The 21,777-nt window shown below is 37.5% G+C and overlaps 1 long non-coding RNA gene across 1 annotated transcript in view; it reads left to right on the top strand.

Moving 5' to 3' along the window:
- Positions 1-19,992, top strand: part of LOC128779034 (uncharacterized) — a 101,020-nt gene extending 81,028 nt beyond the window's left edge. Inside the window, exons 2-3 of the long non-coding RNA XR_008424917.1 lie at positions 5,770-5,998; positions 18,327-19,992. This is a non-coding gene — a long non-coding RNA (uncharacterized LOC128779034). The remainder of the gene's footprint in view (positions 1-5,769; positions 5,999-18,326) is intronic.
- The last annotated feature ends 1,785 nt before the right edge of the window (positions 19,993-21,777 follow it).

Genomic DNA, 21,777 nt, shown 5'->3' with positions numbered 1-21,777 from the left:
TACAGAGATCATGTTTTTCTGTTTCTTAGCCTGCCTCAGAATTTTAACATGCCCCCCTCCCCCCAGTAATATTCTTTTATACCTTAGATGAGACAAGAAGGCTGGAGGAGGTTGAGGGGGGCAGAATGCTCTTCTTCCAGCTAGGATAAGGCTGTGGAAAAAATCTTTTCCCCTGGAGGGTATGTCGACCACTTCAGGTATATTTCACAGTGATTACCCTATTCCTCCCCATGTCAGAACCATGGCGGGCGGGCGGATCTTTCTCCGATTGTCAATATGAGAACTGGAGAGGATTACTGGGCATAAAACCACAGAAGTGTAAGGGTGTTACAGATCAGAAGCCTCCAGTAGATTCTCTGTGTCACAGTGGTTCACACTCCACCTCTGGCAATTTGTCAAAGTTATCATTTAAGTGTTCCTACTGGTGGATGGCTCCAACAGCTTCTGTTGGAGGTAAGCATATTTCAACTGTGACTCTCTGGATTCACCTGTTTCAAGATTTTGCGGTGGCAGTTTTTACTGAAATCTTCATTCTCTGATGAGTGTAAGAAGAGTCGTTAATTTTCAGTTTGTTCAGCTTGTATTTATTGATTTATTTACTTAATGTTTTTATTTATTTTTGAGACAAAGAGAGCATGAGTGGGGGAGGGGCAGAGAGAGAGGGAGACACAGAATCCGAAGCAGACTCCAGGTTCTGAGCCACCAGTACAGAGCCTGATGCAGGGCTCAAACTCACAGACTGTGAGATCATGACGTGAGCCGAAGTTGGTCGCTCAACCGTCTGAGCCACCCAGGCACCCCAGCTTGTATTTATTATAAGGATGTGAATAATGACTTCGAAGTTCTTCTAAGTTCTTTAGTCAGTACTGAAGCCAGAAATGTTGCACTTTTTTTCTTTCTTTTTTAACTTTCTAACTCATATATAATTGAATTACTCAAGTGTGAATGTGCATATTATCAGTGTCATTTAAGGGAGTGAGGGTCTGTTATCTGTCTGCATGTCCTTGGGACTCCAGTTTTCCTCACTTTGAGCAAGCTGAGAAGTCTTAATTTCAGTTAGCATTACTTTCATGCATAATTCAGCCTCTGCGAATACAGAGATAGCAATTAATTCAAGAGATTTATTTAGTTTCTTGCACATTCTCTGAGAAACTAATTTATATAGTAGTAGCATCAGGTGAGCCTCCTGTTTGTTTTAGATAAACAGAAATCTTAACTTGAAAGCTCCATTATTTGCTTCACTACCAACAATTCAAGAGATAATTTTCCTGCCCTGGTGACCTTTCTAGGAAAACACCTGGAAGTTTTTGTTGTTTTGTTTTCCTTCTCAATGTTCTCAACAGAGATGCCCCCTAGAGGCTATTACTTCATATGTTCTAAACCTTTCCGTTATTAAATTACTCTTTTCGATGTTTGAAAAGACAAGTGCATAAAACATAAATATTTCATCCAATAAAATGACATAAATCTGAACTTGTTAATTGTAACCCAAGTTAAGAAATAACATCAAATCAGGGCCCCTGGGTGGCTCAGTTGGTTAAGCAACTGACTTCGGCTTAGGTCATGATCTCACAGTTCATGAGTTCGAGCCCCACATCGTGCTCTGTGCTGACAGCTCAGAGCCTGGAGCCTGCTTTGGATTCCGTGTCTCCCTCTCACTCTGCCAATCTCTCTCTTTCTCTCTCAAAAATGAATAAAACATTTTTAAAAAAATTTAAAAAAGGTAGCACCTGGGTGACTCAGTCGGTTAAGCATCCAACTTCAGCTCAGGTCATGATCTCACAGTTTGTGAGTTCCAGCCCCATGTTGGGCTTTGTGCTGACAGCTGGGAGTCTAAGCCTGCTTCAGATTCTGTCTCGATCTCTCTCTGTCCCTATCCTGTTTATGCTTTCTCTCAAATATAAATAAACATTTAAAACAATTAAAAAAATTACAAGAAAAAGAAAGAAAATTAAATCGTTACTTAAAATTCCCCTTTAAATCCCAAGTTTCCATTGCCCCTGAAATGTTCATTACTTTCTTCCTTTAAAAGTGTAATGAGTCTTTCAAGATTCAATTCAAGAATCCTTTTCCTCCATGAACTCTCTACCAAAAAGTAATCCTAAAGGAGGATGAGTTTCCCAGAATGTAAATTAATAGATGTCAAAGATGCCTGCTGTTTTCCTCCCACTAGTGCTGAAGGTCAGTTCTTCTAACCAGGATTGTACTCTTGAATTAATTTCTAAAACCATGAAAACCTTGTCTTAGGGACAAAGCGCACAGGTTACCTCCTTATCCTGAATTACAGCACATTATTATCAGCTTTTCTGGAGACTCCTTAGTAATAAAGCAGTGCCTATTTCAGAAAGAATTCACAGTTGACTCTCCAAAGGGGTTCTCAAGGTGATCTACCGAGACGCTGAAAGAAAATGGCAAAATTTCTATTCATATAAAATTTTATAACTTTCTATTTTTCATATATAATGTACATTTTATATTGTGGGTTAACAGTACTATTTAGAAGATTTATGAATTACAAAATCAATATGTAGAGGACACAAGCACAGAGTATTTCTTTAAAAATTTTTTTTTAATGTTTACTTACTTATGAGAGAGAGAGAGAGAGCAAGCAGAGGCGGAGCAGAAAGGGAGACACAGAATCCAAAGCAGGCTCCAGGCTCTGAGCTGTCAGCACAGAGCCTGATGTGGGGCTTGAACTCACAAACCGCGAGATCATGACCCGAGCTGAAGTCAGATGCTTAACAGACTGAGCCACCCAGGCTCCCCAGCACAGAGTATTTCTTATACAAATTTGGGAGAACACTGATGTTCATTCCTTGGTGCTGTTGACTTCATTTGAGATTCATTTGTCTTGAGATCCATGTTCTTAAAGAAAACAAAGTGGTGTTTTGAGATTTGGGCTGTTTTTCTTCATCCGAGGGAAGCAAACATGAAGGAAACATACAAACCAATGATGCGCTAAGTGAACGGTTAGTCAGCCATTTCCTACTGTGGTTCTCCTTCTCTTGTCTGTTGGTGCTGAAGTCTTTGAATTTGCCAGGAAGGACCTTGCTGTTTATCGTCTGTTCCTTGGATTGTGATTCTCTCTGTGTCTGGAATACCCTTCATGCTCTTATATTCATATATACACATTCATTATATACACATCTGCTAGTATATAAACTAAATATCTATGTATATTTGAATTGATATATCAAATATGCAGAGATAAGCACAGATCATAAATATCCCATTCAATGAACAGAAAGCTAAATCCTTTTGAATCGACACCAATTTAATAAAATTAAAGTATCACCCAAATGTCACTCTCATGTCCCTTCTCACTTACTTTCCGACCATCCTCTCTCAAGTAATAATTTTTCAGAGCTCTAACACTAGGTTCTATGGCCTGGTTTTGATTTATATAAAAACTGTCATATGGTACACACTTACCTTCTGTTCCTTAGCCTTGTCTGTGGTACTTGTATATAGTATAGCTATCAATTGTTATTTTTCATTGCTCTATGGTATGCCATTGAATGGATGAATATGCCACAATTTATTTACTTATTCTACTGTTAAGGGGCATTTGTATTATCTCCAATTTGAGGCTATGAATACTACTGTTCTGAATTATTTTTACATGTCTCTTAGTGCACACGAGCAAGCGTTTCTTTGTCAACTATACCTAATTGTGGAATGGCTCAGTCATATAGCATATGAGCATTCACACTTTACAGATTTCCAGAACAACTACTGATGTAAATTCCACAGGCAATGCATAGAAAGAAAACATAGACATAATTATGGGAAATATTAGAGCTTATCCAAAATAATAGCGAAGATGTTTTCATATAACTATCTCAGTAACTAGTAAGATAAGTAAACAAAAATTAATGAAGATATAGATAATTTGAACATTCCTAAGAATATATAAACACATATATATACATATATATATAGGTGTATAGTATATACATTAATAATATAGTAGTATTATTATGTATTATTATTATGTATAGTATATACATAATAATATAGTATTATAGTGTATATATTAATTATATATATGTGTATATATATGTATATAAACACCCATAGAAAATTTTCAAAAATCACTTATCCTTGAAATAATATAGAATATGTTTTCTGACCAGAGTGGAATTAAGCTAGAAATCAATAAGAAAAATGAATTAACATACTTAAAAATTAAGTCCCAGAAAATATCTCAATGGAAATCATATCCCACAAAAAAGTCCACTTTAAGGCTATAAATGAAAAGAAAGACAGTATCAAGTCCTGACAACAATGAAGATTAACAGGATGTCCATTAAAAATATATAACTCCACATTTCAATTTGTCTCCTCCATGAAGACTTTTCTGCTCTTTCCTTCCTCAGCAGAATGAGTACTTTTTTCTTTGTGGCCTGTGTCCTACAAAGCATATTCATTTTCATATATGTCTCTTTCTCTTATCTGAGCTTCATGAAGGCAGATATCTCAAATATTTAGTAAAGTCCCAATGGGTAATAGTAATAAAACAAAGGATTAATGTGGTGGATGAAAACTCTTTTCCTCTATTTATTCTCAGTTTAGGATCAACGGCTTCAAAGTACACAGCGTCAGAGTGGACCATAGACGTATATACAGCACCTGTTTAGAAAAAGAAAGATAAAAAAAGAGTTGCAAGTCCTTTGTAACAAAATCTCAGTTTTCTTAGGTACCAGGCTTCTGATAGAACTATGGATTCTTTCTATTATTCTTTGCTGTCTTATACTATTATTCTTTCTGGACATCAGATAGGCAAGAACTTCTAGCTATATATATGAGAGGGCTGCATCACAGGGAAACTTGTACAAATTTATTATCAAGTTTTCTGTCATAAAAAGGAAATAAAGAAAATAAATCAAACCAATACAATTAAAGTTTAAAGCAATGAAAATAAATGTGTGGGAGAAAGGAGTTTGAGGAACATACTACAATGAAAATATTATTTCATTATGTAAATTTTATATTTCAAATGTATTCTAAAGAGACCTATAATGTTCCAGAAAGACCTCATGCTTCCATTGTTTAGAATGTGGAAAGTTAAGAAAAAGCATCCCAGTATGCTAGAGGCTGATAAATAACGTAACTCGGTCTTGATTTTTCTGTGATGGATTGTTTTGCCTCGCCCCATGGGCAGAGGGGCTTCAGATTAGCAAAGGGACACTTTTAGATGGAGAAAAATAAATAACCAGGTAACTATAAAATCAATACCTCATTTTGGTTCATTAGTTAAGAGATAGCTTGCTGGTCAAGGTACATTCTTCACAGTCACTGCACTCTTCTGAAGGAAAAGACTACACCTCCCAGCCCTGTTCTGATAAAGCAGCCCATGCCTGTCACTCACTATAACACCTGTTCTTGCCCTTTGTAGCCAAGCTTTTTGGTTGAAAAACCAGCACCAAATTCAAGAATAATTTGTATAAACTGATCAATGACATGTGAGATGTTTCTCTTTGAAAGTTTATTCTGTCTAAGGACAATTATAATTAATTGATTAGCTATTTCTCTTAGAAATTTGAACCAGAGATGTTACGCTTGGTATGTGATGGGGGACTCAGGGAGCTAAAAGCTAAAGAACATATAGTCAAAAAGTGCAGATGAGGAGTAAGGTGGAGTTAGGGGGAGCCATGAATAGGTTAAACTCTCCAAAGATGATGTCAGCAACATTTCTTTCATTGTGTATGGATACCTGCCTTACCCATTAAGAAATGGAATTTCTTCCTACTCTCCTCTTGTATGTAGGTTTGCCTCATAAGTTCCTTTGATAAATAGAATTCCATGAAGCCTGGTTGCCTCTGCTTTTGCTCTTCAAGTGATTTGCCAAGGAAGAATTCTGACTGATGCAGAGATCACCATGATGTGAGGAAGACCAAGCTACTGAGGTAGAAGAGCTCATAGGAGGGAGTAGTGTGATACCAGACATGCAAGTGCGAACTTCTTAGACCTCACAACCTAACCCAACTGAAGGCAGGTAAGACAATGCCACATGGTGCAGGAGAACCATACACCAGAGCCCAGTCAACCCCCAAAACCATGAAAAATAATGGTTGTTGTTTTATGTCACTGAATTTTGGTGTTGTTACACAGCAATAGATAAAGACAAGTAAGAAGACATGATTAAGCAGAAATCAAAACCACAAAAAACATGCCCTGGGGAGAGATTGATTGTTTCTATTGGAGGAGGCAAAAACAGGCCAGGCTGAGACAGAGATGTGCTGAGTTGTGTCCAATGGGTGAGCCCTCATTAGGGACCTCATTGGATAAGGGAGTTATCGGTAGTTGTGAACACCTTCAGTCTTAATCTATTGGTTATTTAAAAGGCTTATGTTTAAAATAATCATTCTTTCTCTTCCCTGTTCTTACTCATGTTCTCCACCTAAAATGTTTGACATCTGTATTTTATAACTGGCATATACAAAATTAACAATCTCAACACTTCAGGAAAAAATTAATTTAAGGGAAAAGATGTTAAATTAGAACTACAGATGAAATAGTTTATATGGTCCAGTGGGATCTACTCTTTTTGCTGCTATATATATATATATATATATATATATATATATATTTTTTTTTTTTTTTTTTTTTTTTTTCCCTCTTAAATCCAGCATCACATCATATAGTTAGAGAAGGGAGATGGGCTGCTTGCAAAGTGGAGCATCACCGTGGTGTACATTCCAGGAGACTTTTAAAAAACATTATTAAGGTTACTCTTACAATTTTTTCTTTTTGTTTTTTTCTGGCTGTCAGTCAGACTTGCGTTTTTTACCATAAGATGATACGCTTCTTCAGAAAAGATACACCAGGTGCGTTGGTGTTCTTATGACATGGCACCTGGACCCCTTGCAGAACTAAGAATATGAGAGAGAAAAATAGAGTGACAACTCATGGTAGAAAATACAGTCTTATGTAACTTAACCTGGGACTGTAGGAGGAACTACACAAGGGTTTGAATACCAAGAAGTAGGAACCATTGGGAGTCACTCTGGAGGTTCACTACAACACATGTTCATTTGATCTAGGGGGAAAAAAGGTAATATTGCATTAGAATAATATTTAAACACACCTTCTCTAGATACAAATATTAAATTATTTCCAGGCATCATCTTAAAATAATTACTATTTGTTGCAGTAGATGATGAAGCTTAGTCCGCTAATCTTTGTGTTTTGATTTTCATGTCTTTGTGATAACACTGCGATGTCTCACAGTTGATAGTAAATGTTGACACATACTTAGTGCCTTACATTCTCATCATCAACATTTTTGAAAAATGAAAATTTAGCATTTAATTTTTCATCAAACACACTCTCATTCTTTTGAGCTCATTACTACTGAAAACATTTATTATAAGAGAAGAAAAAAGGTGTTACCACCCAACAAATAGTTGTGCACCTTATAATAAATGACCAAGCCTTTGCAGCAAGACTGCTCAGATTAATCGCAATACATCTCCACAGCAGGATTGCTCAGCTTTTTATTTTTCCACCACATTTAGAGTACACCTAAGTTATGGTTTCCCTTCACTTCCCACTGACACAACCGACTGCGATCCTAGTGGCTTTGTGAATCTTATTGATTATGACACGGACCATGGGAGGTCATCAAGTGGCCATCATGGAGAACTGTGATGAATACTTCTTCACCCACATCCCAAGAGCCAAAAGAATTAGATGTGGCCAGCTGCTCCTGCCTAAAGGCACTTTGTTTTAATGTGTGTCCCCTGCATGTGCTCCTTGGAAGGGAGTCACTAGTAACCTTGTGTCTGGAAGGATATGGAAAAGAAAGATACATCCTGTGTAATCATCTTTCAGATCTAATCATGCATAAAGCAAGAACTGTTTTCTGCACACATTTCATACATGACTATGGAAGACTGTGAAAGAAGCTTAAAGTAAGTACAAAGTGGAGGCCTAAGAGCCTCCCTTGGCTTATTTTAGTGTAACCATAACAATGATACTTTGTTATGATTCCATTTATATCCAGTTCAAAATCAGGTAAAACTAATCTATGGTGTTAGAGGTTGACATACTGAATCCCTCTGGGGAGATGTCAGCTGGAATGCTCTTGAGGAGTCTGTAAGTAGCTGGAAACCTACAATAGTTGGTAGGTTTCCAGGATCTTCATTTGGGCAGTAGTTACACAGGTGCATACATACGCAAAGCATAGTACATTTAAGGGTTTTAGACTTTCCCGTGTATAATTTATACTTTAATTTTAAAACATAGTTATTGGTGGGGGGGAGGGGGAATATGGGAAGTCAATGGAAAAACACTAAACCAAATGGACCACCAAGACAACAGGCAGAAATCCAGATTGCGTCAACCAAAGGCTAAACCAGAGTTTATACTCATCTTTTCTGTATGCTAAGAGTCAGAGAGTTCTGAAAGGACTTTGTTTTTCCTTCATGGCCTCTTTTAATTTTTCACTACTTGTCCCCCCAAAAAGAAATTTCTGTGATCTTACATGCCAAAAAAAGGTGATTAAGGTCATTATAATCAAACACACAGCAATAAACTTTATATATACAGGTGTGTTTCACAATAGAAAACCTGGAAACCCCAAAAATAAGATAACAAATTTACAAAGCAAGAATGTCAGGGGCAATTAGAGATTTACCTGCAGCATTACATGGTCATAAGAATTGACAGGCAAAATCGTTGGTTGTTCAAAATCGAAACAGTTGTTCAATGTTTAGTATTAAAATTATACATGAAATTATTATTGTATAGTTAGTGCCTAAACTAAGATACATTTGCAAGTCACATTTGAAATACCACTTGCTAATCCCAAAGACATGTATATTCTAATTCTACAGTTGTTGGAAAGTTAGAAAAACACAGCCTTGTGCTATGGTCATACTCAGTCATCTTGCCTCTCAAAGATGTGGCATGGTGACAGATCAGGGAAGAACAGTTAGTAATCTTATGAATTGATTGTTTCATTTATATTTCTGTAGGAAAGAGAATAATTTATTAGAAACAGTACCACTTCAACTTCATTTAACTTTCGCAGATAAAATCATTAGTTTATTTTGGAATGAGCACAACGGAAATGATGACTCCCATCAGATGGAAATCTCTCACCACATGGAAATTAACAAGAATGTATTACCAAATAAAACTTTATACATATCTGGCTCTTTACACTTTTCAGAATTTCTGCATTTTACACTCCCTCATTGATCTTCATAATAAGACCATGTAACAGATAGATGTACAGAGAATAGATGTAATCTCTTCTCCACATGTTTGAGAAAACTAAGGCTGATGTGTTGAGCCTGGAAGGACTATAAGGAGGTTCACATCCTTGGTGATTTCTATCTTGTCAATTACACTTCACAACTGTTTTTGCTGTTTTTGTGTTACTGTCTTTATTAATGACATAAAAATTTCTTTTTAAAAAATAATGTTTATGTATTTATTTGAGAGAGGGAGTGTGCATGTGCACAAGTGGGGAAGGGGCAAAGAGAGAGGGAGAGAGAACAAGCAGGCTCTGTTCTGTCAGCATGGAGCCTGAGGTGGGACTCAATCTCATGAACTGAACTGTGAGATCATGACCTGAGCTGAAATCAAGAATCAGTTGCCTAACTGACTGAGCCACTCAGGAAACCCGACATAAAAAAAATGTCTTAAGGGAAATAAAAATTATTACATTTGACAGAAAAAACATAAATAGAATCTTTTGCTAATTTATATTCCCATGTGTATTTGGCACATAAAGTTAAGGTGAAAGTCACAAGATATATTTTGGCTTTAAAAAAAGGAATCTTCTACATTCTTTAGTGACTGGAAGGTTATCATGGTGACCTGTAGTGTCTAATTTCATTCCTGATTCACAGGATGTCTGGGTGGCTCAGCCAGTTAAGTGGCTGACTCTTGATCATGGTCTCACAGTCTTGAGTTTGAGCCCCGCTTCAAGCTTTGGGCTCACAGCACAGAGCCTGCTTGGGATCCTCTGTCTTCCTCTTCCTGCCCCTCCCCCAATCATGCTTGCATGCTCTCTCTCTTTCAAAATTAAATAAACATTAAAAAATATTTAATTTCATCCCTGATTCATTCTTTCACTGCTCTCCCATCAACTTGAAAGTTTACTTCCACTTCTTATAGTGAAGGTGGTCTACCTATGAATTGTTGGAACCCCAGAAACAGAATTCTGAATCTTGGGTACATTATGACTTTGGGAATCTATGGGAGTCAAAGCTGCTTGCCTCCCCACACCAGCCCCCCAATTAACACAGATAAGTACACAAGAAGCAGGGTACAGTGCTAATGGCTTACGGCCACCAATTAGTGGTGCAATGAGGAGGTGGACTCCAGAGTCCAGAGGCTGAAGGTTTAAATTCTGACTCCACTTGGGAAGCCCTGATCAATTGCCTGCCTGTCTCAGCCATCTGCAAAATTGAAAATATTAATAATTATTTGCAGGATTGACAGGAAAAATTAAATGTGGAAAATATATGCAAAGTGCCTAGAACACTCTAGAAATGACACCTATTATAACAGGTGGGATAGGAACATTAACTGTCGGAGGTATAAAATAAAAGAACTTCAGGTAATAAAGATAGAGACTGTTGTTCAAGGACAAAGAGAAGATCAGCTACTTTCCCAGTCTCTCTTGCTACCCCATAATGACTAAATAATCTTTGTTTCCATAATGTCATGTTTGCATAGCTCTCTGATTGCAAGCACCACATAATTGCAAAATGACTGTGTTAATGGAAGATTTAGATCATTTTTAAAAAAGTAAAGTTTTCACATTTTGCATCTAAATTCATTGATTATGCATAAAGAGGTCAGGAAAGCCTTGTGGCTTTATTAAATTGATCGGCATCTAATAACTTAATTATCTACAGAAACAGATGTTACTTCAACTGAAAACAAATTATCTTATACACAGGGAAGAAAATTAAAGCATCGAACACTGTGGAGATCTGTAAAATGACCACATTGAGGTTAAAAGGAGAGAGAAACAACAAAACATCAGGATTCCTGATTCGGACTCCACTTTGTTTAATGTGCTCCAAATGGTTTTCATCTTGAATACTTTTTATATCTCATTTGACTCCAGTTTAGGGGATTGTGCCTGCACATATACGCATACACAAACACACACACACATGCACACACACACACACACACACACACACACACGGATTTTTGTGCTATTGAAATCTAGGAGGAGATACTGAGGTATTTGCTCCTTTCAGGTTCCTGACTGAATTGTGTTTCTTGTTCTGGGAGAGGAAATAGCATTGCTCAGCTCTGTTGAGCATTTTGAAAATAAAATCCGCCTAAGAGCAACCCCTAACACAAAGAGTCCCCAGAGTTTCTGTCTTTTCTGATGTTCTGGCCTTTGCTTGGAGCACTCGCTTCCAGGTTATTCTTCCGTTGCCCACTGTCTGGGCCTCAGATTCATTGTTAACTTTGGCCTCCAAGAAACGCATCAGGACAAGCACTTCTTGTCAATCCACTTTCCCCAGTATATCCTTGGCTTTCCTTTGACACCGGGTCAGGCTCAGCCCATGATAGTGGTTTCTCAGTTCACCATGGACAAACACCTGTTCCGTTATGACCTGGGTCCAGAGCTCTTAACCTTGATAATGCTGAACTTCACTTCCATATTGGGGGAACATCTAGTATGTTTGCCTTAGATTCAAAAGGTAGAATGGGGTTATTTTTTAAATGACTAACAGGCTATAGTCATAAATTACAGGAAATTAAAGTTGAAAAAGACCTTAAATAATTCCTTAATTATCTAATTAATGTCTAGCTCCTCTATCATGGATGGAAAACTGAGGTTAAATTATGTTAAGTGATGTGTCTCTGAGATCATAGACAGGAAGTCCAACTTTGTCAGAATTAGAACTTGGAAATGCTGCATATGACTGGATTGAGGGCAAGAAGGTGGAGGTGAGAAGGTAGGAAGTCTTCGGAAGACTTCCCCAAGACTAAGTATTGAGGAATGTGCAGATTCAGGAAACAGGGCTAGCTATAAAATTCAAGGTCACTGATAATGGCAAAGATTGACAAGGGCACCAAATGCCACATCTGGGGAGGGAAGCAGTGGGGGTAGAATCTGGAGTTCAGCTGCAGCTAGAGGAAGCAGAGGTACTTGGCCTATCTTTCTCCTCATTAATATTTATAGTAGCTACCACTTATTGAGAAGTTACTGAAGCATTGTTCTAAGTCCCTAATTTGTATTAACTCATTTATCCTTGCAACAACCCTATGGCAAGTATTTTTCTTATCTTCCTTGTACAGAGGAAGAATCTGAGGCACAGACTAGGAGACAGTTTCCCAAGCCTTACAGCATGTCAGGAGATCAGACAGGTCTCATCCCCAGGCATACTAACTGCAGAATCCCAACCCTTAACTGAATCACTGTGTTGCCTCTCTGTATCCCATTGCCAAGAATGGGTATCTGGCATGTAATAAACATTTAGGAGCTGTTGTATCTGACATCAGAATGTGCCAGGACTTAGCTTCTGTGATTCTGGAAATTTCACAATGTTCTCAAGACCCATCTCCAATCACTGTCCACACCTCTTCTCCCCCACCCTCCCAACTTGTTGTACTATAAATCAGGGATGGGAACATAGTCCAGTGCCATCTAGATTGCCAGCTTGTGAGGCAATTGCCAAAGGCAGTGTAGATAGGTTACTGTACAGCTCATGGATTGAGTTCACTCTCATTGCTCTAAATGGTGAATGTGGGCTGAAAAAGAGAATTCAGTGCTGAATGAGATTCCTTTTATCATTCCTTTACTTTTATTCCCTTTGCATCTGATTGAGTCCCGATGGGCTTGGCAAGGAGGGCAGGAATCACAACTCTTCCATTTGTGTTTCTTAAGGATGTATTGAAAAGACTATCTGCACTCTACGAATGGCCCAAGAAGGTGAGTGGAGCCCAGATCTCTTACACCTGGGACTTGACACTGAGAGAGAAGCCTCATCTCTCCAGAGGCTAAGAGCTTGGTGCTGGGCTTCTGACCTAATGCTGTAATCCCCTCTACATTCATTATAAATACTCAGGGAAACCACAAAATCCAAGACAAATAAAGTCAGTCTGTTTTCAAAAGGAAAGCACCATTTCTTTTTTTTTTTTAATCATTTTTAATGTTTATTTATTTTTGAGAGAGAGAGAGAGAGACAGAGTGTAAGGGGGGGAGGGGCAGAAAGAGAGGGAGGCACAGAATCTGAAACAGGCTCCAGGCTTTGAGCTGTCAGCACAGAGCCTGACCCGGGGCTCGAACTCATGAACCCTCGAGATCATGACCTGAACTGAAGTCAAATGCTCAACCGACTGAGCCACACAGGTGCCCCAGAAAACACCATTTCTTAAATGTTGGTGATTTCAGTTGGATAAGGTCCTCCGAGAACCCCTGCCCATTTTGTAGGAAGGCGTGCAGGCTTGTTGAAGGAAGCCTGCTCTACAAGAATTTACACTCCTCATGGCCAAGAACACTGGTCTAAACATGATTGGTCATGTGATAGGTCTGTTCCTAAGTAGAATTGGGAAGTAAGTGAAGTTGTCTACCATCTTGTCGTCAGACCGATAGAAAGTACTCATTGATGTTCATGTTGCTTATGCCAACATTCCAAACATATTTAAAACCCTCACCAATGAGGATAAAACATACTTATCACATTTCTATGAATTAAGTATTATCCCCATTTCCAGATGAGCCTAATGAGCCTCAAACCTCAGTCACCTGACTCTGAAGTATAAGTCTTTCTCTCTATTCCTCCTCTGCTCCTGAATTGCCATATCTACTCCACTGCACTGATGCTACCTCTCTCTCTGGCTTTATAACTCACTTCTCAGTACATGCTTCCCCTCCCATCCCACCCATTGAACTCATTGCAAGTTGTTGTTCCCCAGAGCTTTCTAAATCCCAACAGCCATCTTGATACTGAACTTGTGTAAGCTGTATAAGTTATTTGTTTAATGAGCTAATTTTAGTATCAAATGAGAGAGAAGGTTACATACACACCACACACTGCCAGCATAAGTGTGTCTGTGGGTACAGAAGCTTTAGTTGTGACACATGGTTTTTTGAAAACTCTGCAGGCAGAAATAGCACATAGCCAATCTCTTCCTCTGAACGTTTCTTGAGACAGATAGATAGACACATAGTCCAGTCCCTTGGTTTGGAATCATATAGAAGTATCTTCACTTCAAAAACACTAATGGTAACAGTAAGAGGGGAGCAATCTGGGAAGATTAATAATATGACACTGAAAAAGTATCAACTGTTAATTAATTCAGTTGCTTATCCCTCCAGTCTTTTCCACAAATGATTCTAAATGCCTAACACACCCCAGCCCTGTGCTAGGAACTGTTGCTATGGAGAAGAGTATGATTTTCACTGTCTCGTCACCCCCTACTGTGAGTTCACAGATGAATAGGGGAGATAAACATAAACATGTATATCACAGCACAATCATTACTTGCACAAGGAAGCCCAGATGGTCATGGAAACACCAAATACAAACCAAAGGGCCCAAGAAATTTTCTCAGAGGATTGAAAGCAGAACTAAATGTTCTAGGAGGTAAAGGAATTATGGCATTTTTAGGAGAAGGACATGCCACATAGGGCAAATAAATGTGAGAGACTGCTGAAGGAGCCCAGAGTTCAATGCTTATATTGTTGGGGGGTGGTGTAGTTGGGAATGGAGAGTGATAAGACTAGAGAGTGATATTAGCTTGAAAGGTCTCATCAAAGGAGAGGCAGGGGAAAATGCAGAAGGCTTGGTTTCCTGTCCTTGGGGGAGGACATAAAAATTCAACTGTAAGATTAGTGTGTGTCAGTACCATTTCAGGTTTCATTCTCTGGAATCAGATGATAAGACACAATGGTGGGTGGGGATATAATTTAGGGATGACCATTTATAAGAGAGCAGGTGAGAAACCAGGACCAGGCAGGAGAAGCTCAACTGTGACACAAGCCTGACAAAGCCTTTGCCAAACCCAGTAGGAGCTTTGGGGTCCATATGGGAACATAGAAGGATAATTAGAGCTTTACTACTTTGGACTAACTTGGTTGATAATCAGTCATTGGATGTGGGTTGCCTGGACAGATGACAGCTCTTGCTGCTGGGGGTAGGGACTATTTGCTGACCACACTCTGAGTGCCTGGGCCATCAAGAGTGTCTGTGCTGCATAGTCCAGAGGCCACCCCAAACTCCTAGTACAGGGAGCTGCAGGTTTCTTATTTCTTTCTCATGACTCCATGGAACTGTTGAGAGTAAGAAACTGAGGTTCATGAGAATCCAGTGCTTATGGTCAGACTGCTCTTGATGACTTTGTGTTTCCCCACTTCTACCACACTTCCCACTGCTTCCTGAAACGTATCAAAGACTTGTAAGGTTTTCCTGATAATGGATTACAAAATTCTAAATATTTCCAGGAAGGAGTAAACTCAGCATGGGTTAAGATGATTTGGAAATTTTCATGAGGTCAGCATTTTATTGGGCAGGGAGGAATACATCTGGCTGTCTTTAAATAAAATGCTTCCAAAGATAGTAATGCCATATTATGGGACAAGGGTCACATAGTCACTCACTTGAGATTAATATCAAAGCTTGGTAATTATTACCAGGGTCAGAAATATAGGAACCCCAGAAAATAATGTCCAAAGGGACTTGAAATTAATTGTTAAACTCATTTAAAAATCATTTTAAAAATAGCAAGAATAAATTCAGAGTACTATTATCACTTACTCAGATAGTTAGAACTTCAGTGAGACCTAGTCTACAATGACATTTGCTTTTTAGCATACGATTTCCACACAGTTATTTTCTCCAACATTTATCTGCACTTTCTTTTAGCTAGCCTATATGTTACACCACAGAAGACAGGGTCAAATGGATCATAGACTCACATGTAAGAAAAACAGGAACCCTCCAGAGAGCATAATGATTTGTTCCAGCGAGATGGAGTGGGGCAGAGAGAAGAAGTGTTACGGTGGATTAGCTAATGCTGCTCAATAATTTACCAATCAATTAAAATGCCATTATTATTCTCCTCTGCCACTTAGCTTCTGTGATATTTAAAGGTCACATGGGCGCTATTGGGGAGGATGGCTATTAGCAGATACATGAAAATAGCATTTCCAATCTCTGTAACAGGGCGTCAAGGTAATTTGTGTCCTAGTTCAAGTTACACTCATCAGCACACAAGGGCAGATGTTTGACAAATGTAGTATACTAAAGGAAATGAGAAGAAGAAAAAGTACTTGAAGCCCTGATGAGGTATGTATGGATAACCAGAGAAGCAAAGTGGCACATGATATTATGTGATCTTTTGGATCTTTTCAACTGGGGCCAGAAGATTTCTGCCTGAAGGGAATCTTCAGGATCCTCTGTTGAGATTGATTCCGCATCAACATTGGTTACCCAAAAAGTAACTACTTGTCTGAGATCATAAAAAAAATTTAGCTATAATTACAAACAATTTATTAATTACTAGTTATTTAGTAAATATTTAATTATTTGGTAAATAATTAGTAATTAAAACATAATAAATGATTATGAATACATAGTTGGCTTTTATTGAGTATTTAATATTTGTTGAGAGTTGTGTTAGACACTTTGCATGCATATCATCTATCATAATAATAACATAGGTAATAAAGTACATTATCTCCATTTTATAGAAAATAAAACTGAGAAAGAGATGCTAAGTAGCATGTTTGAAATCTCGTGAGTAATAGGTGATGAAGCCCTGGGCCAATATTGTTAAAACTTCACAGCCCCCTTAATGACTTACTTGGAATTGGTACTTTTATGCTTTCCCCAAATGTGGGCTAATTTTTACTCGCTGTTCATATTATAAATGACTTCTAGAGGGGAGCTAAATCTTTGATGTATGTGTGTAACAAAATAATCAAATTTACACCTACACATGCAACATATGTTTAATAAATGCTTGTAGAGAAGACTACGGGATATTTCAATTTGTCCTTTGAAAGGTCGATCAGTGAAAGAAATGGTGTCATGTCCGCACATTCATATACTACTCCTGTACTTCTTCAGTGTTGATAAAAAATGTTCCCATGCTAAACTATTACTGAACAGATGGCTTAATTTTAAAGTTTGGGGCTATCTGTGCACGAACATCCATCTCAACTCTGGATGACAATATAGTATGATTATTCATCAAAGAGCAAGGCAGCACAGCATAGTCACCCATCATTGTTTAGAATTGTTCTTGACTAAAGGGTCTATCTTCTGGAATTATCTCTCTGTATAGAAACATAACCTGAAATTCCCCTCTCCACTCAGTAAAGACTCACAGGAATGGTGTCTCTGAGTCAAGCACAGTGGGATCGGCCACACTGTTCACCATCAGTGATTAATGAGATGCACATCCCTTCAATGCCCTTATTTTCTAAGTTTCTATTCATTTTCCAACTTACTCCACCAGGACATTCTCTCCACACCAGGAAAATTGAGAAAGGCATCCATGGGAAAGGCAAAAGCTTACCAAAGACCTGGAATTTTGAAAATGAGTATGCGGACCAGCTCTACTATTCCAGGACTTTGTGAAATGGTGCAAGCCACCTACATAGGCTGAATCGTAATTTCCTCCTGGAAATAATATCAGCCTTACAGGTTTTGTTTTTAAAAGATTCAATGAGAGAAATGAAAAAGATTCTTGTTGTTTTTCCTTATGCACTATGGATTCCAATCAAATTAAACTAATCAAGTTCCTTTGAGTTACCACACTTTGCCTCCTTGTCCTCAGTCCTCAACACATATCGCTTCTCCTGTCTCTGAGTCCTTCTCCTGCTTCACCTGCTACCAACAGGTCCAATCAGATTGTAAATGAATTAACAAATCTTGGAGAACAGAGGGAGAAGATTAAAACTCTAAAGGATTTTTAAAAAAAAAACTCTATTCTGTTTCTCCTACACATTAATGGAATGCTAAAAGCATCTAATGGAGATTTTCGTCAAGAAATAATTAGATATTTATCATCTTATATTTCATTAATGGACTTGGTTTTCTTATCACAATATTTTAATTGACATTTAAAAATATCCTCATTACACAGTATTTCAAATTGTGGCTGAAATAGTCTGTGTGGAGTGCCTCTGTCATTGTAAGGTGAAGATAGAAACTTGAAAAACCATTTGAATTTCTAATTGAAAAATAATTGGGTTTGAAAGAAGGGAATTATGATAATCATTAGGTGTGATAAAATGGGGGTTGATGCTGAATTTTCAATTATGAATATAAAGTGTAATCTCAAGAATGTGCTGGAGAGCAACTTTTATGTTCAATGCTTGTGTTTTACAGACCCCCAAAATGAGAGCTTATATGAGAGATCAGACAACAGAAGAAGGCTCTGGGGATTATGGTAACATTTTACCATCTAGAAAATTCTAAAGGGTAAGGATGAAGACTTTTTATTGATCAAAATCTTTTTTTAAGCCTGAAAACAATTAGGGTAATTTCTAATGTCAAAGAGATTTGAAGTGAAGCCCCTGAAGGATACTCCTTCCACTACCGCATTCCCATTTCATGGGGTCAGAACAAGAGGTTGCAAGGCCTGATGTCTTCAGTCCTTCCCTGACCCACAGAATACTTCTCTCTCCTTCACTTTTACCAGATAATAGCTTTATAATTCACATCTTCTGAAATTCACCCTCTGAGGTTTTTTGTTTGTTTGTTTGTTTTGTATATTCACAGAATTGGGCAACCAACACCACTATCTAATTTCAGAAATTTTCATCTCCCCCCAAAAGACACCCTGAACTCATTAGCAGTCCATCTCAATTTGCCCCTCCCCATCCTCTGAAAACCACCAATCCATACTGTTTCTATGGTTTGCCTAGTCTGACCATTTAGTATAAATGGAATCATATAGTACAGGGCTCTTTTGTATCTGGATTCTTCCCTGCAGCATAATGTTTTCAAGGATTATCTATCTTATGGCATATATCAGTATTTTATTCCTTTTGTTTGTTTGCTTTTTAAGTGTAGTTGACACACGATGTTACATTAGTTTCAGGTGTACAACATACATCGATTCAATAACTTTATACCTTCTGCTATGCCATTTTTTTATGTTAGTCATCATAGTGGGTGTGAAGAAATATTTCATTGGGATTTTGATTTGCGTTTCCCTGACTAATGATAGTGAGCATCTTCTCCTCAGATTATTGGTCATTTGTAGACGTTCTTTGAAGAAATATCTATTCAAGTCCTTTGCCCATATTTAAATTGGATTATTTGCAAAAGTTCTTTGTTCTGAAAACTTGTATGATTTGTAAATATTTCCTCGCATTCTGTAAATTGACTTTTCAATTTGACTATTTTTTGATGGTGCAGTACAAAATTTTAAATTTTAATGAGGTTCAACTTACCTATATTTTCTTTGGTAAATATACTCTTAGTGTTGCATCTTAAGGGTCCATAACTTAATCCAACATCCCAACAGCCCTGTTTTTTTTCTAAGAGTTTTTTTAGTTTTGCACTTGCATTTATTTCTATGAGCCATGTTGTTGTTTTTGCATATGATATAAAGTAAGAGTTGAGCTGTATTCATTTATACACAAATATCTAGTCATCTCAGTACCATTTCTTAAAAAGACATTTCATTTTCCTGACACCCTTATTGAAAATCAATTGCCATAAACTTAAGAGTTTATTTATTTTTGGACTCTCAATTATATTCTATTGATCTACATATCTAGCCTTATGCCAGTACCACATTGCCTTGGCTACTATAGCTTTATAAGTTTTTAAATTGGGAAGTATGGATCATCCAAACTTTGTCCTTTTTTAAAGATTGTTCTAGCTATTTTGGGCCCATTGTATTCCCGTATGAATTTTTCATATGAATTTTCACATGAATATATTACTTTCTGCACAAACCTCAGCCAAGATTTTGATACAGAATATATATATGTTGAATCTGTAGATTAGTGTTGGAGGACTGACATCTCAACAGAATTTTTACTTCTCTTCTAAAACCATGGATGTCTTTGCACTTATTTAAGACTTTTTAAAATATGTCAACAATATTTTTTAATTTTAATTATACAAATCTTGTATGTATTTTGTTAAATATATTCCTTAGTATTTTATCCTTTTGGACATATTTTAAATGTAATTGTTTTCTTAATTTATTTTTCGGATTGTTCATTGCTTAGGTATAGAAATGCAATTGATTTTTTTATTTTGATTTTTTATCCTGCAACCTTGATGGACTCTTTTATTTGTTCTAATAATATATTTTCTGGATTTATTAACATATTCTGTATACAAATTTTTGTCTTTTACATAGACATATGTACATGTCAAGGTAGTTTACATTCTCCTTTCCAATTTATCTAATTGCTGTCACTAGAACTTCCAGTAGAATGCTGACCAGAAATGGTGAGAGTAGACAACCTTGCCTTATTCCAGGTATGGGTCAGCATTCCCTATATCATTTCATGTCTCATAACTTTTGTTGAAAAATAAACATTTAATTAAAATGATTTGGCAAATCTCAAAATCCTATTTCTTCCCTCCCTCCAGATTATGTTGTCGTTGTTGCTGTTTCCTGTTTAGGGATTCTTTAAAAATGTTTTTATTTATTTTTAGTTTTTGAGAGGAGAGTGTGTGATGCATGCTTCTGTGTGTGCATTTGGGGAGGCATAGGGGAGGGGCAGAGAAAGAGAGAGAGAGAATCCCAAGCAGGCTTCCTGCTGTCAGCACAGAGCCTGGTGTGGGGCTTGCTCTCAGGACTACAAGATCATGACCTGAGCAGAAATCAAGAGTCAGATGCTTAACCGACTGAGCCACCCAGTCACCCCAATTGTTTAGTGACTTTTGAATTGTTTGTATTGTTTGTATTGTTTTTCATGTGTGATTCTAGGTTCTGCTCAGTTAACTTAAGGTCAATAAATTAACAGATAGAGATTTCATTAAATTGCCTTGAACCAACAAATCTCTTAGCTTTGCTGAGGGCCTTTGTGCTCATATTAAGGCTACTGCAACACGCTGGTGGCTTACAACTCCGTCTTCAGTCTTCACTCCCTGTTTGCACAGAACCTGCACGTCACTGAGTAGTGAGAGCTAGGGCTCTTCCCCACTCATGCACACAGCCCTAAGCATGCACACAGTCCTATGCATGTTCCTGTTTTTCTAGACTCCCAGGAGTGTCTCAGAACTTTTCAAACTCCACTATGGATATGTCATTCCCCAGGTTTCTCTTAAGTTTTTTGGTCATCCTTTTTTATTTTTCCTAACTTTTATCATGACCTCAGATTATTGTAATATGAAACAATTTGAAGCTGTGTTTTGAAAAAAAAAAGTCCCATGGAAATAGCTGTTCTCCCTGAACAAGTTCAGAGTCAGGACATGTACAGAAAAATCTTGAGTAGGGAGTTTCTGGGGAGCTGCCAGATAGGTTAAATAATGATAGTTTGTCAGGAATTGTGTTTCTTTTGGAGTGCCAAGTCCTTTCTTCTCATTCCAGCTGCTGGTTTCCAGAGCTACTCTGATTAGGAAGCTGTTGGTTTTCAGATAGACCATGGAGCTGGGATGAAGTGTCTGGGAATATGATGAGCTAACACACCAAAAATCTTGCTGTTCTTATTGAGATTCAGTCACCGTTTTTAAATAAATGTTACCCAGATTATTTTATAATTTTGTTAATTTCCAGAGCTCTGAAAAAGCTTATTTTGACAATTTTTCTACTGTTTTTGTTACTTTTATGGATGATCAGGAGTTTGGAAATTCTTACCCCACCATTTCA

The sequence above is a fragment of the Panthera pardus genome, unplaced genomic scaffold, assembly GCF_024362965.1.
Source record: "Panthera pardus isolate Hobbes unplaced genomic scaffold, ASM2436296v1 HiC_scaffold_10, whole genome shotgun sequence".
In the NCBI taxonomy this organism is placed as follows: domain Eukaryota; kingdom Metazoa; phylum Chordata; class Mammalia; order Carnivora; family Felidae; genus Panthera; species Panthera pardus.
This window is presented reverse-complemented; position numbering and strand designations above follow the sequence as displayed.